The sequence below is a fragment of the Lactuca serriola genome, chromosome 4 (assembly GCF_051521515.1).
Source record: "Lactuca serriola cultivar US96UC23 chromosome 4, Lser_US96UC23_V15, whole genome shotgun sequence".
Lineage (NCBI taxonomy): Eukaryota > Viridiplantae > Streptophyta > Magnoliopsida > Asterales > Asteraceae > Lactuca > Lactuca serriola.
The window spans coordinates 244,046,970-244,054,392 of record NC_136411.1 but is presented as its reverse complement, the minus strand read 5'-3'; positions in this window follow the sequence as shown (position 1 = coordinate 244,054,392).

Below are 7,423 nucleotides of genomic sequence, written 5' to 3'. Positions count from 1 at the left end.
TAGGCAACAACCTTATACCCACCTTATAGACCGGCTTCGTGAATGAGGCGTACTAGCGGTAAGACGACTTTGTTCTTATCCATATATATATAATTATTAAATCATAATAATATAAGTATAAGGGTTGAATTTTAACTTTTAAAATTCTAGGGGTTGGAACTAAAGTTTTAACTTAACTTTACTTGTTCCAAAACTTGAGGGCAAGTTTTGTAAACTTTCAAAACTTTTCATTTCTTGTAACTTATGAGTTTATTAGAGTAATAGAATGAGGACTTTTCATTTTTCCTAACTCATGTGTTCTTTTAATGGTTTTTAATCCAAGAGACTTTTGGTTTTTCCATAACTTGAGGACAAGTTATGGACTCCATTAAAACACATTATGATCATGAATTAATCTACCACATAGGTTACAAATAATTCCTATGATCATCTAAACATCATAAGAACAAGAATATGAATATGAACACTTTCAAGAATCAAAATCACATTTAATCTTTGTAATTTTGATAACTTGTAGTTGTAAATGAGTTAGAAAAGACATTACACCTTCTAAAATAAATTTTCAAGTACCAAAACATTTTAGGGTAATGATTCTAATCCATTTCCAGCAACTCAAGTCGAAATTCTGCACTCTGTCGACCCTACTCGCCGAGTGCATAAACCTACTCGCCGAGTAGGTTGAAGATACACATGAACTCGACGAGTCCTCCCCATGGACTCGCCGAGTCCATCAGTCAGACAGCAAGATTTTCGACTTTCTTCAACTTTTAAGCACAAATAACAAACAAACAAGCCTAGGCTCTGATACCACTGATGGGTTTTGAGCATTCTAACACTTCCTAAGTGTACATGCAACCCTAATAACCTTGGATCTATGTTTGTCTAATTATCATGCAAAGTTGAATTCCAAGGTTATATTCCTATCTAGCATACATGGGGAACAATTTTAACTTGAATCATAGATAGAATAACTTACCTTGTTGTTGCTTGTGTTCCTTGAAACCTTGTGAGCCTAGCACCCCAAGTGTGATGCCTCAAATGCTTCACACAACACCAAATGCTCTTGGAAAGACTCTTGAGATAACACACACTTCTCAAAATCGGCCAAGCCCTCTAGTTTCTTAGTGTTCAACTTGTTTAGCCAATTTTGTGGAGAATGGGACTCTTATATAGTGTTGGCACATCTAGGGTTACACCATGTAAACCCTAATGTGTCATGACTCTTCATTTTCATGACCCATGGGTTTGTAACTCCCATGGAGCATCCATGGAGCATCCTATGGGTAGAACCCAACTTGATAATCCATGGAGCCTTTTAGCCCACTATACAAGATATGGATGATTTACTTAATCAACCCATATATTTAATTAGTTATCCTTTGATCACTTAATTAATTCCAAATTAATTCTTTGATCAACTAATTAAATAATATTATTAATATATTAGAACCTATAATATATTAATAATCTCCAAGTGTTATTTCTCTCATTTAGTCTATCCAATTGCATGGTGCCATGCAACCCAAATGGACCATGCCGGGTCGGGTCAAGTACAAGCCCGAAATAGTTATGGACTTAGACACCTTATCCAACAGGAATATGGTCATACTTATTGTCCAGCAGTTTGTTTCCCGATTTATGATTTGTTTGACATAGAAATTAACTGAACACATCAATTTAGTCCTGACCAGGCCTGACACATAAGTCAAAACAAAATCATCAAAGGGCCCATGATATCGCTTTTAATCCTCTTAGGATAAAAGGAACAGATAAACTTTGACTTCTATGCTTGTACTAACTATCAGTTAAATCATACACAACAGCACGTTTTATAACATCGAGGTACTGATGTGTTTTCACACTATCAATAACCAACTCATAATCAACAACTCATATATCTCGGTTTGAAAATTATACGTTATTATTATCTCTCAATCACTTGTGATAAATTCAATCAAGTGATTCATGTGAGTGTGGGTTGATCCAATACTCAAATCTTATTTCAAGAGTACTCATGAATGTTGTAGCAAACCTTTGCAATGTCTAACGCCTTAGACAATCTTACAAAACCCATTCACGACAGTCTACTTACATAGCCTACTTCCAAAGTATGATCCAATGTGGATAGTTTGAATAATCTTATTATTCTAGAAGTTAAAACATGCAAAATGAAACAATAGTAAATAATTCACACAAGATAGTAACTTTACTTATAAATAAAACTTGTTTTATTCAATCATTAAATGTCAATTACATTTGAGCTATGACAAGTTTCTAAATATCCATCTAATCATTAAAACTAATACCGTCCTTCAGCCCAATACTCCTTGCATGCAGCAAGCCCTTTTCCCTGATGAGTCCCTTTGTAAGGGGATCTATTGGGTTCTTCTCTGAAGATATCCTCTTCACTACGAGTAATCCTTCTTATACTTGATGTCTTATAAAGTGATATTTTATGTCGATGTGCCTAGATCTGCCATGATCCCTAGGTTCCTTGGCTAAGGCAACTGCACTTTCATTGTCACAGAAAATATGCATAGGCTCCTTTACAACTGGTACAACTCCAAGGTTTTCAATGAAGTTCTTCAGCCATATTGCCTCCTTTGCTGCTTCTCTTGCTGCTATGTACTTTGATCCGCATGTTGAATCAGCCGCAGTTTCCTGTTTGGAACTTTTCCAAGTTATTGCTCCTCCATTAAGGGTAAGTACCCAACCCGACTGAGAGCGGAAATTATCTCTGTCGGTATGAAAGTTGGAGTCACTATACCATGTCACTCTCAGGTCATCACTCCTACCGAGGGTAAGGACCCAGTCCTTAGTCCTTCAGGTACTTAAGAATGTTCTTTACCGTAGTCCAGTGAGCTTTACTAGGGTTCCCTTGATATCTGTTGACCATGCTTAGAGCAAAGGCCACATCAGGGAAAGTACATGTCATAGCATACATGATCGAGCCAACTACGGAAGCATATGGTACTCGACTCATTTTTGCTATCTCAGCATCTGTACTCGGACTCTGAGTCTTGCTCAGTTTGGTATTGCTCTGGATAGGTAAGCCTCCTCTCTTGGAATTCTCCATGCTGAAACGTTTCAACACCTTATCCAAGTAGGTGCTTTGACTAAGTCCTATTAGTCTTTTACTCTTGTTTCTCAATATCCTTATCCCTAGAATGTAGGCAGCTTCTCCGAGATCCTTCATAGCGAAACACTTCCCAAGCCAGGACTTAACCTCCTGCAAGGTTGGAATGTCATTTCCTATGAGTAGTATGTCATCCATATACAACACGAGAAAGCTAACTATACTCCCACCAGCTTTGACATATATGCAGGACTCATCCTCGCTTCTTGAAAATCCAAACTCTTTGACTTTCTCATAGAAACAAAGATTCCATCTGCGAGATGCTTGTTTCAATCCATAAATGGATTTCTCAAGCTTACACACTCTATTAGGGTACTTTGCATTGAAAAAACCCTCTGACTGATTCATGTAAACATCTTCAGCCAACTTTCCATTAAGGAAAGTGGTTTTGGCATCCATTTTCCATATTTCATAATCATGAAATGCATCTATGGCTAGCATAGCCCTTATACATTTAATCTTAGCCACTGGTGATAAGGTCTCATCATAGTCAACTCCAGATGTTTGAGTAAAGCCCTTCACAACCAATCGTACCATATATGTGTACTTTCCCATCCATGTCGGTCTTCTTCTTGAAGATCCATTTGCATCCGAGTGTCTTACGGCCTGGTACATTGTCAACCAAGTTCCAAACTTGATTGTCATACATGGACTAAATCTCATTGTCCATCGTCTCTTTTCAGTTAGCAGACTCGGGGCCTGCCATGGCTTCCTTGTAGTTGTTAGGTTCATCCAAGTTTACTAGTGTACGATCACTGATACATGTGTCGCATTCAGTAGTAATATGGAAACCATAAAAATCAGGTACCTGTCTAACTCTACTGGAATGCCTCAGAGGTAAGGACTAGTCAATCGGTTCAACTGGAGCTTCCTCCTCAGTTTGAGCGCTAGTGTTTGAGGTTCCTTCATCACTTAACTCTTGAAGCTCTTCAAGGTCAATTTTCCTCCCACTGTCCTCTTGGCATATGAGTTCTCTCTCGCGAAAGACTCCTCTCCTTTCGACGAAGACAACATTGTCACTCGGTTTATAGAAGAAAAGATTTATGTGGGTAGCCAATGAAAATACATCGCTCACTACGAGGTTAGAGCTTGTCGTGAGTCTCTCGTCTTACGAAAGCCCCACAACCCCAAATCTTTATGTGGTCTAGTGAGGGAACCTTCCCTGTCCACATCTCATGAGGTGTTCTGGAAACCTTTTTAGTTGGGACTGGATTAAGGATATGGGCGGCAGTCTCTAAGGCATACCCCCAGAATGAGATAGGTAACGAAGCTCGACTCATCATAGAACGAACCATGTCTAGCAAGGTTCGATTGTGCCTCTCAGCCACACCATTAAGTTGTGGTGTCCTAGGTGGCGTCAGTTGTGAAACAATTCACATTCTTTAAGATAGTCATGGAACTCGATACTAAGATACTCTTCTCCTCGATCAGATCGAAGCATCTTTATCTTCCTGCCTAATTGATTCTCCACTTCTTGCTTAAATTCTTTGAACTTTTCAAAAGTTTCTGACTTATGCTTGATTAAGTAGACATACCCATATCTACTATAATCATCAGTAAAAGTCACATAGAAACGGTTAGCATCCCTTGTGGCGGTTCTGAAGGGCCCACACACATCGGTGTATATGAGATCCAACAAACCCTCACCCTTTCACAAGTGCCAGTGAAGGGTGACTTGGTCATCTTTCCAAGCAAACAAGATTCACAAGTGTCATCCAACTTTAATTCAAATGACTCCAAGACTTCATCCTTTTGGATTCGGGTTATGCGCTTCTTGTTAACATGTCCAAGACGACCATGTCATAAGCATACTTTATCCAAACTATTGGACGAATCACTATGCAATACATTATTTCCTAAGTTATCTACAACCATCACAGTTTCATATATTTCATTTCAAGGTAATGCTTCAAAATAAAATACACCATTAAAATAAGCATTTATTGAGCCAGTTTCATTACTAAAAGAAAAGGTAAAACCTTGTTCATACAAACTGTGAAAAGAAATAATATTTCTTGCCATATCAGATAAGTAGCAACAATTATTCAAATCTAATTTTAAATCGTTACTAAGCAATAAAGAATAAACTCCAATCTTGGTGACATGCGACTTTCCCCTATTCCCCATGATTAAGTTTATCTTCCCGTGCTCCACATTCCTACTTCTTTTTAGACCCAGCAAATCAGAACAAATGTGTAAACCACATCTTGTATCAAGGACCCAAGAATTAGCATGTGATGAGTTATTAGACAGAATAGTATAAATACATGTGATCTTCCCATCCTTTATGTCCTACAAGTACTTGGGGCAGCTTCGCTTCCAGTGCCCTTTTTCATGACAATGGAAGCACTCTACTTCCTTTGGGTTTGAGGAGGGTGTAGCAGGACCACCTTTGGACCCACTAGAAGAGGATCCAACATGGGACTTTCCCTTGTGGCTCTTTGAGGAAGCTTTCCTCTTTTTCCCTTCCCATGTCCAATTGCCAAGACAGGGGCAGTAGCAGTAGGAGTAGAAACAACATATTTTCCTTTGAGACTACTTTCGGCAGTCCTTAAAAGACCTTGAAGCTTGCTTAGAGTCACCTTCTCCTTGTTGATATGATAAGTCATATGAAACTGATCATAACAAAGAGGTAAAGAGTGTAGGATAATGTCAATTGCCAATTCTTCATCGAATTTGACATTCAGCTTTAGCAAGTGGCCCACAAACCTTTACATGTTTTGCAAGTGGGCCGTGATGGACTCTCCATCCTTCATTTTGGTAGTAATCATGTAGGCTATGATTTCATATCTCTCCTATCGAGCACTTTGATGGTACCTTTCCATCAAATACTAGTGCATTTCATAAGGCCAAAAGTCCACATAGGACTTCTGAAGCTCAGTAGTCATGGTAGCAATCATAATACACGACACCTTTGTTGAGTCCCTCTCATGGGTCTTGAACGCGACAATATGTTCGGGAGTAGCGGTAGATTCATCAATCTCCTTAAGATCTTTATCTAGGACATATTCTTTGTCCTCATAGCGAATGGCCATTCGGATGTTTCGAATCCAATCATTGAAGTTCGATCCATAAAATATGACCCTCCCATATAGGTTCATGAGGGAGAAACAGCCAGAAGCAGTTGAGTTTAAGCGGTGTTGGAAGGCATCTGAAAAAAAAAAAGACAAAGTTTAGATTAGATAAGGATCCTTAATATAACACCCAAAATGAGATATTAAGGCTAGGACCCAACACAATATTTTACAATTTGGAAGAGGGATGTCGTAATCCAATTGCAAAATATTTGAAGGTAGGTAAATGACGTTCTACCAATTTCCTCAATGAAAAACAAAATTGATTATTAAGTTTAAAATGAATTGAAATTCCTAAATTCTTTTGAGATTCATTGAACTTTTTCAATGACATGTTTAAATCTCGATTATGCCTTTTAAGTTTGTGATTGGGATGTCGATGATCAAAAACAAGGTGTGAATAACCATGCAAATTAGCTTTGGTACACTTAATGTTACAAATCACCTAATCAATGTGTCGGTTAACCACACACACTCCATTGATCCATGATTAACATCAAGCTACCCTTTGCCACACATTGTCAGTCACAAATTAGTGTGTCGGTTAACCACACACGCTCCACTAACGACTTAACAAGGTGCAAAGTACAATATCATGGAATACCACCATTTTCACATTTTTCCTAAGTAACTAAGATTGGGAATTTATAAAATTTTAGTTACTTTAATAAGTATCATTATACTTATTAATGAGAATTAATGTCCTATCCTACCCGTTCGGCTAACAACCCTCCACCAATTAAGGAAGCAGTGAGTGAGAGTGGACACCCATTAAACCACCATTTTATAGGCAGTAACCTTATACCCCCCCTTATAGACCGACTTCGTGAATGAGGCCTACTAACGGTAAGACTGACTAGTATTATACATATATATAAGTATTAAACTTTAATATTATAATAGTATAAGGGTTGAATTTTAAACTTTTAAAATTCTAGGGTTTAGAATTAAAGTTTCAATAATGTAACTTTTCACATTCTAAAACTTGAGGGAAAGTTTTGTAACTTGTCAAGACTTTTGAAATTCATAACTTATGGACTTTTATGTTCCATGAATGACAACTTTCCAATTCCAAACTTGAGGAAAAGTTATGAAACCTTTCAAGACTATTTGAATTCTATAACTTACATTAGTTAATGGTTTCATAAACAAAGACTTTTCATATCCCATAACTTGAGGACAAGTTATGGAACTTTTCAAGAACACATATGGA